Source organism: Zea mays, chromosome 5 (genome assembly GCF_902167145.1).
Source record: "Zea mays cultivar B73 chromosome 5, Zm-B73-REFERENCE-NAM-5.0, whole genome shotgun sequence".
Lineage (NCBI taxonomy): Eukaryota > Viridiplantae > Streptophyta > Magnoliopsida > Poales > Poaceae > Zea > Zea mays.
In genome coordinates this window covers 16,901,416-16,911,356 of record NC_050100.1, presented here as the reverse complement: position 1 = coordinate 16,911,356, position 9,941 = coordinate 16,901,416, and positions in this window count along the sequence as shown.

The following is a 9,941-nucleotide window of genomic DNA, read 5'->3' as shown; positions in this document are numbered from 1 at the left end:
TCATTTGCTTGTGATTTGTTTTGCGCCCTCTCTCGCGGACTCGTTTCTTTATTTCTAACGCTAACCCGGCTTGTAGTTGTGATTATATTTGTAAATTTCAGTTTCGCCCTATTCACCCCCCCCTCTAGGCGACTATCAATTGGTACCAGAACACGGTGCTTCATTAGAGCCTAACCGCTCGAAGTGATGTCGGGAGATCACACCAAGAAGGAGATGGAGACCGGCGAAAAGCCCACTACAAGCCACGGGAGCACTTCATCGGAAGAGTCCCGCACCAAGAGGAGGGAGAAGAAGAAGAGCTCCTCCAACAAAGGGAAGGAGAAGAAATCTTCTTCTCACCACAAAGAGAAGAAGGAAAAATCTTCTTCCCACAAGCCGCATCGGAGTGGGGACAAGCAAAAGAGGATGAGGAAAGTGGTCTACTACGAGACCGACACTTCATCAACATCGACCTCCGGCTCTGAAGCGCCCTCCGTAACTTCTAAACGCCAAGAGCGTAAGAAGTTTAGTAAGATCCCCCTACACTATCCTCGCATTTCCAAACATGCACCTCTACTTTCCGTCCCTTTAGGCAAACCACCAACTTTTGATGGTGAAGATTATGCTAGGTGGAGTGATTTAATGCGATTTCATCTAACCTCACTCCACAAAAGTATATGGGATGTTGTTGAGTTTGGTGCACAGGTACCATCCGTAGGGGATAAAGACTATGATGAGGATGAGGTGGCCCAAATCGAGCACTTCAACTCTCAAGCGACAACAATACTCCTCGCCTCTCTAAGTAAAGAAGAGTATAACAAAGTGCAAGGGTTGAAAAGTGCCAAGGAGGTTTGGGATGTGCTCAAAACCGCGCACGAGGGAGATGAGCTCACAAAGATCACCAAGCGGGAAACGATCGAGGGGGAGCTCGGTCGGTTCCGGCTTCGCAAAGGGGAAGAGCCACAACACATGTACAACCGGCTCAAGACCTTGGTGAACCAAGTGCGCAACCTCGGGAGCAAGAAGTGGGACGACCACGAAGTGGTTAAGGTTATTCTAAGATCTCTTATTTTCCTTAACCCCACTCAAGTTCAATTAATTCATGGTAATCCTAGATATACTAAAATGACCCCCGAGGAAGTTATCGGGAATTTTGTAAGTTTTGAGTGCATGATCGAAGGCTCGAGGAAGATCAACGAGCTTGATGATCCCTCCACATCCGAAGCTCAACCCGTCGCATTCAAGGCGACGGAGGAAAAGAAGGAGGAGTCTACACCAAGTCGACAACCAATAGACGCCTCCAAGCTCGACAATGAGGAAATGGCGCTCGTCATCAAGAGCTTCCGCCAAATCCTCAAACAAAGGAGAGGGAAAGACTACAAGTCCCGCTCCAAGAAAGTTTGCTACAAATGTGGTAAGCCCGGTCACTTCATTGCTAAATGTCCATTATCAAGTGACAGTGACAGGGATAACGACAAGAAGGGCAAGAGGAGAGAAAAGAAGAGGTACTACAAGAAGAGGGGCGGCGATGCCCATGTTTGTCGGGAATGGGACTCCGACGAAAGCTCAAGCGACTCCTCCGACGACGAGGACGCCGCCAACATCGCCGTCACCAAAGGGCTTCTCTTCCCCAACGTCGGCCACAAGTGCCTCATGGCAAAAGACGGCAAAAAGAAGGTTAAATCTAAATCCTCCACTAAATATGAATCTTCTAGTGATGAAAATGTTAGTGATGAGGAAGATAACTTGCGATCTCTTTTTGCCAACCTCAACATGCAACAAAAAGAAAAACTTAATGAATTGATTAGTGCCATCCATGAAAAGGATGATCTCTTGGACACCCAAGAGGACTTCCTAATCAAGGAAAATAAAAAGCATGTTAAGGTTAAAAATGCTTATGCTCTAGAAGTAGAAAAATGTCAAAAACTATCTAGTGAGCTAAGCACTTGCCGTGAGATGATTGACAACCTTAGAAATGAAAATGCTAATTTGTTAGCTAAGGTTGATACTCATGTTTGCAATGTTTCAATTCTCAACCCTAGAGATAATAATGATGATTTGCTTGCTAGGATTGAAGAATCGAACATTTCTCTTGCTAGTCTTAGATTAGAAAATGAGAATTTGATTGCTAAGGCTAAAGATTTTGATGTTTGCAAAGCTACAATTTCCGATCTTAGAGATAAAAATGATATTCTTCATGCTAAGATTGTTGCACTTAATTCTTGCAAACCAACTACATCTACCATTGAGCATGTCACTATTTGTACTAGATGTAGAGATGTTGATATCAATGCTATACATGATCACATGACTTTAATTAAGCAACAAAATGATCATATAGCTAAATTAGATGCTAAAATTGCCGAGCATAACTTAGAAAATGAAAAATTTAAATTTGCTCGTAGTATGCTTTATAATGAGAGACGCCCGGGCATTAAGGATGACATTGGCTTCCAAAGGGGAGACAATGTCAAACTTAGTGCCCCTCCTAAAATATTATCCAATTTTGTTAAGGGCAAGGCTCCCATGCCTCAGGATAACGAGGGTTACATGTTATACCCTGCCGGTTATCCCGAGGACAAAATTAGGAGAATTCATTCTAGGAAGTCTCACTCTGGCCCTAATCATGCTTTCATGTATAAGGATGAGACATCTAGCTCTAGGCAACCAACCCGCGCTAAGTTACCTAGAAATAAAACTCCTAGTGCTTCAAATGATCATGACATTTCATTTAAAACTTTTGATGCATCTTATGTGTTGACTAACAAATCCGGCAAGATAGTTGCCAAATATGTTGGGGGCAAGCACAAGGGCTCCAAGACTTGTGTTTGGGTACCCAAAGTTCTTGTTTCTAATGCCAAAGGACCCAAAACCATTTGGGTACCTAAAGTCAAGAACTAAACTTGTTTTGTAGGTTTATGCATCCGGGGGCTCAAGTTGGATACTCGACAGCGGGTGCACAAACCACATGACAGGGGAGAAAAGGATGTTCTCCTCCTACGAGAAAAACCAAGATCCCCAACGAGCTATCACATTCGGGGATGGAAATCAAGGTTTGGTCAAAGGATTGGGTAAAATTGCTATTTCACCTGACCATTCCATTTCTAATGTTTTTCTTGTAGACTCTTTAGATTACAATTTGCTTTCAGTATCTCAATTATGCAAAATGGGCTACAACTGTCTTTTCACTGATGTAGGTGTCACTGTCTTTAGAAGAAGTGATGATTCAATAGCATTTAAGGGTGTGTTAGAGGGTCAGCTATACTTAGTAGATTTTGATAGAGCTGAACTCGACACATGCTTAATTGCTAAGACTAACATGGGTTGGCTCTGGCACCGCCGACTAGCCCATGTTGGGATGAAGAATCTTCATAAGCTTCTAAAGGGAGAGCACATTTTAGGACTAACCAATGTTCATTTTGAGAAAGACAGGATTTGTAGCGCATGCCAGGCAGGAAAGCAAGTTGGAGCCCATCATCCACACAAGAACATCATGACGACCGATAGGCCACTAGAGCTCCTACACATGGACCTATTCGGCCCGATTGCTTACATAAGCATCGGCGGGAGTAAGTACTGTCTAGTTATTGTGGATGATTATTCTCGCTTCACTTGGGTATCCTTTTTGCAGGAAAAATCTCAAACCCAAGAGACCTTAAAGGGATTCTTGAGACGGGCTCAAAATGAGTTCGGCTTAAGGATCAAGAAAATAAGAAGCGACAACGGGACGGAGTTCAAGAACTCTCAAATTGAAGGCTTCCTTGAGGAGGAGGGAATCAAGCATGAGTTCTCTTCTCCCTACACGCCACAACAAAATGGTGTAGTGGAAAGGAAGAATAGAACTTTATTGGACATGGCAAGGACCATGCTTGATGAATACAAGACTTCGGATCGGTTTTGGGCGGAGGCGGTCAACACCGCTTGCTACGCCATCAACCGGTTGTATCTACACCGAATCCTCAAGAAGACATCATATGAACTCCTAACCGGTAAAAAGCCCAACATTTCATATTTTAGAGTCTTTGGTAGCAAATGCTTTATTCTTGTTAAAAGAGGTAGAAAATCTAAATTTGCTCCTAAGACTGTAGAAGGTTTTTTACTTGGTTATGACTCAAACACAAGGGCATATAGGGTCTTTAACAAGTCCACTGGACTAGTTGAAGTCTCATGTGACGTTGTGTTTGATGAGGCTAACGGCTCTCAAGTAGAGCAAATTGATCTTGATGAGATAGGTGAAGAAGAGGCTCCATGCATCGCGCTAAGGAACATGTCCATTGGGGATGTGTGTCCTAAGGAATCCGAAGAGCCTACAAGAGCACAAGATCAACCATCCTCGTCCACGCAAGCATCTCCACCGACTCAAAATGAGGATGAAGCTCAAGTTGATGAAGAAGAAGATCAATCAAATGAGCCACCTCAAGATGATGGCAATGATCAAGGGGGAGATGCAAATGATCAAGACAAGGAGGATGAAGAGCAAAGGCCGCCACACCCAAGAGTCCACCAAGCAATCCAACGAGATCACCCCGTCGACACCATCCTCGGCGACATTCATAAGGGGGTAACTACTAGATCTCGTGTTGCACATTTTTGTGAACATTACTCTTTTGTTTCCTCTATTGAGCCACACAGGGTAGAGGAAGCACTCCAAGATTCGGATTGGGTGGTGGCGATGCAAGAGGAGCTCAACAACTTCACTAGGAATGAGGTATGGCATTTAGTTCCACGTCCTAATCAAAATGTTGTAGGAACCAAATGGGTCTTCCGCAACAAGCAAGATGAGCATGGTGTGGTGACAAGGAACAAAGCTCGACTTGTGGCCAAAGGATACTCTCAAGTCGAAGGTTTGGATTTCGGTGAAACTTATGCACCCGTAGCTAGGCTTGAGTCAATTCGCATATTATTGGCCTATGCTACTTACCATGGCTTTAAGCTTTATCAAATGGACGTGAAAAGTGCCTTCCTCAATGGACCAATCAAGGAAGAGGTCTATGTTGAGCAACCTCCCGGCTTTGAAGACAGTGAGTACCCTAACCATGTCTATAAGCTCTCTAAGGCGCTTTATGGGCTCAAGCAAGCCCCAAGAGCATGGTATGAATGCCTTAGAGATTTCCTTATTGCAAATGGCTTCAAAGTCGGAAAGGCCGATCCTACACTCTTTACCAAAACACTTGAAAATGATTTGTTTGTATGCCAAATTTATGTTGATGACATTATATTTGGGTCTACTAACAAATCTACATGTGAAGAGTTTAGTAGGATCATGACACAAAAATTCGAGATGTCTATGATGGGGGAGTTAAAGTATTTTCTAGGATTTCAAGTGAAGCAACTCCAAGAGGGCACCTTCCTAAGCCAAACGAATTACACTCAAGATATTCTTAGCAAGTTTGGAATGAAGGATGCCAAACCCATCAAGACACCCATGGGAACTAATGGGCATCTCGACCTCGACACGGGAGGTAAGTCCGTGGATCAAAAGGTATACCGGTCGATGATAGGTTCATTACTCTATTTATGTGCATCTCGACCGGACATTATGCTTTCCGTTTGCATGTGTGCAAGATTCCAATCCGACCCTAAGGAATCCCATCTTACGGCCGTAAAACGAATCTTGAGATATTTAGCTTATACTCCTAAGTTTGGGCTTTGGTACCCTAGGGGATCCACATTTGATTTGATTGGTTATTCGGATGCCGATTGGGCAGGGTGCAAAATCAATAGGAAGAGCAAATCGGGGACTTGCCAGTTCTTGGGAAGATCCTTGGTGTCTTGGGCTTCAAAGAAGTAAAATTCGGTCGCTCTTTCCACCGCCGAAGCCGAGTATATTGCCGCAGGCCATTGTTGCGCGCAATTGCTTTGGATGAGGCAAACCCTGCGGGACTACGGTTACAAATTAACCAAAGTCCCTTTGCTGTGTGATAATGAGAGTGCAATCAAAATGACCGACAATCCTGTCGAGCATAGCCGCACTAAACACATAGCCATCCGGTATCACTTTCTTAGGGATCACCAACAAAAGGGAGATATCGAGATTTCTTATATTAACACTAAAGATCAATTAGCCGATATCTTTACCAAGCCTCTTGATGAACAAACTTTTACCAAACTTAGGCATGAGCTCAATATTCTTGATTCACGCAATTTCTTTTGCTAAAATTGCACACATAGCTCATTTATATACCTTTGATCATGTCTCTTTCATGTGCTATGACTAATATGTTTTCAAGTCTATCTCAAACCAAGTGATAGGTATATTGAAAGGGAATTGGAGTCTTCGGCGAAGACAAAGGCTTCCACTCCGTAACTCATCCTTCACCGTCGCTCCAAGCCACTCTCCATCTTTGGGGGAGAGAGCAAAAGGACTTCATTTTTGGTATAATCTTAACTCATTTGCTTATGACCAAAGGGGAAGATAGCACTTCGAGGGCTCTAATGATTCCGTTTTTGGCGATTCATGCCAAAGGGGGAGAGAGAAAGAGCCCAAAGCAAAAGGACCGCACCACCACCAATTTCAAAAACTTCGTGTTTCCAAGAATATTATCAATTGGTTTTCCTATTGTGTTAAAAAGGGGGAGAAAGTAGTATTTCAAAATGATATATCAAAACCCTCTTGAACACTAAGAGGAGGATCTCATTTAGGGGGAGTTTTGTTTAGTCAAAGGAAAAGCATTTGAAATAAGGGGAGAAAATTTCAAATCTTGAAAATGCTTTGCAAAATCTTTTTCATTTACCTTTGACTATTTGCAAAAGATCTTTGAAATGGATTTACAAAAGAATTTGCAAAAACAAAACATGTGGTGCAAACGTGGTCCAAAATGTTATATAAGAAAGAAACAATCCATGCATATCTTGTAAGTATTTTTATTGGCTCAATTCCAAGCAATCTTTGCACTTACACTATGCAAACTAGTTCAATTATGCACTTCTATATTTGCTTTGGTTTGTGTTGGCATCAATCACCAAAAAGGGGGAGATTGAAAGGGAATTAGGCTTACACCTAGTCCCTAATTAATTTTGGTGGTTGAATTGCCCAACACAAATAATCGGACTAACTAGTTTGCCCAAGTGTATAGATTATACAGGTGTCAAAGTTTCACACTCAGCCAATAAAAAGATCAAGTTTTGGATTCAACAAAGGAGCAAAGGGCCAACCGAAGGCACCTCTGGTCTGGCGCACCGGACTGTCCGGTGTGCCACCGGACAGTGTCCGGTGCACCAAGAGGACTCCAACTCGAACTTGCCACCTTCGGGAATGTCTCAGGCCGTCGCGCTATAATTCACCGGACTGTCCGGTGTACACCGGACAGTGTCCGGTGCTCCAAGGGAGCGCGGCCTCAGGAACTCGCCAGCTTCGGGAATCTCCAACGGCTAGTCCGCTATAATTCACCGGACATGTCCGGTGTGCACCGGACTGTCCGGTGCAACTCCGGAGCAACGGCTATCTCCGCGCCAACGGCTACCTGCGGCGCATTAAATGCGCGCGCAGCGTGCGCAGAAGTCAGGCGCGCCCATACTGGCGCACCGAACAAGGAACAGTGCATGTCCGGTGTGCACCGGACATCCAGGCGGGCCCACAAGTCAGAAGCTCCAACGGTCAGAATCCAACGACAGTGATGACGTGGCGGGGGCACCGGACATGTCCGGTGTGCACCGGACTGTCCGGTGCGCCATCGAACAGACAGCCTCCCAACGGCCACTTTTGGTGGTTGGGACTATAAATACCCCAACCACCCCACCATTCATTGCATCCAAGTTTTCCACTTCCCAACTACTACAAGAGCTCTAGCATTCAATTCTAGACACACCAAAGAGATCAAATCCTCTCCAAATTCCACACAACGCCCTAGTGACTAGAGAGAGAGATTTGCTTGTGTTCTTTCGAGCTCTTGCGCTTGGATTGCTTTCTTCTTTCTTGATTCTTTCATTGCAATCAAACTCACTTGTAATTGAGGCAAGAGACACCAAACTTGTGGTGGTCCTTGTGAGAACTTTGTGTTCCAAGTGATTGAGAAGAGAAAGCTCACTCGATCCGTGGGATCGTTTGAGAGAGGGAAGGGTTGAAAGAGACCCGGCCTTTGTGGCCTCCTCAACGGGGAGTAGGTTTGCAAAAACCGAACCTCGGTAAAACAAATCCGCGTGTCACACTCTTCATTTGCTTGTGATTTGTTTTGCGCCCTCTCTCGCGGACTCGTTTCTTTATTTCTAACGCTAACCCGGCTTGTAGTTGTGATTATATTTGTAAATTTCAGTTTCGCCCTATTCACCCCCCCTCTAGGCGACTATCAAGCTTAATCCTGAAAAATGTGTTTTCGGGGTACCAGCTGGAAAGTTACTCAGGTTTATCGTCAGCCACCGGGGAATTGAGGCTAATCCGGATAAAATTGAAGCTATCATGAAGATGGAAGCTCCTCGATCACAAAAGAAGGTTCAGCGACTTACTGGATGTATGGCAGCTCTGAGCAGATTTATATCCAGGCTGGGAGAAAAAGGTTTGCCATTTTACAAGCTACTCAAGAAGGTGGATAAGTTTCAATGGACTTCAGAAGCACAAGAAGCTCTAGATGCACTGAAAAAATTCTTGACAACACCACCAGTACTGAAGCCACCCCGGCGAGCTACGTCAACTCAACCGGCTGAAGATTTGCTACTGTATATCTCTTGCACGACTCACGTGGTAAGCACCGCGTTGGTAGTCGAGCGAGTAGAAGAAGGACATGCCTACCCAGCGTAACATCCAGTTTACTTCATTAGTGAAGTTCTAGGCCCCTCAAAGAAAAAGTATCCTCAAGTTCAGAAGCTATTATACGCAGTACTTCTAACTGCCCGCAAGCTGCGTCACTACTTTGATGACCACAAAGTCATAGTAGTTACTGGTTTTCCGATAGGGGATATTCTTCACAACAAGGAAGCCATTGGCCGAATAGCCAAGTGGGCTTGCGAGCTGGGATCTCATGACATCGAGTTCCGACCTCGCACTGCTATCAAAACTCAAGCGCTGGTTGATTTCGTATCAGAGTGGACTGAACAGCAAGTACCAGATAACCCAGAGACTGCAGAAGTATGGCGAATGTATTTCGATGGCTCGCTGAAACTGCAGGGAGCGGGAGCGGGGATTCTCTTCACCGCACCTAGAGGCGAACACCTCAAGTATGCCCTCCAGTTGCTGTTCCCAGCCTCCAACAATGCAGCCGAGTATGAAGCTCTGATCCATGGATTGAACATTGCCATATCGTTGGGCGTCAAGAGATTGATGGTATATGGGGACTCTCTGGTAGTCATCAGCCAGATAAACAAGGAGTGGGATTGTTCAAGCGATTCAATGGGAAAATACTGCGCTGCCGTCCGAAAGCTGGAAGATAAATTCGAGGGTCTGGAATTCCATCATGTAGAAAGAGATCGGAACACAGCAGCTGATGTACTGTCCAAGCTAGGATCCAGTCGAACTCAGGTCCCACCCGGAGTCTTCGTGCAAGAAATCCAACAGCCGAGTATCTCAATGGATCAAACAGAAGAGTGCAACATCATAGATCAACTTGAGTCAGACTCTGATGACTGGAGAAGGTCGATCATTAAGTATATAAAGAATGAAGAAGAACCAGACGACAAGAACTCGGTAGAGCGCATCGCCAGACAGTCGGCTCACTATACACTCATTGGGGAGATATTATACAGAAGGGGTGCATCTGGCGTCCTCATGAAGTGCATTCTCCCATCCACTGGAAAGCAACTTCTGGAGGAGGTCCATGCTGGGCAATGTGGAATACATGCAGCATCCAGAACACTAGTCGGGAAGGTCTTCAGGTCAGGATTCTATTGGCCAACAGCAAAGAACGATGCAACCGAGTTAGTTCAGAGGTGCGAAGCTTGCCAATACTTGTCAAAGCAACAACACCTGCCAGCACAGCAACTGCAGACCATACCAGTAACTTGGCCTTTCGCATGCTGGGGACTGGATATGA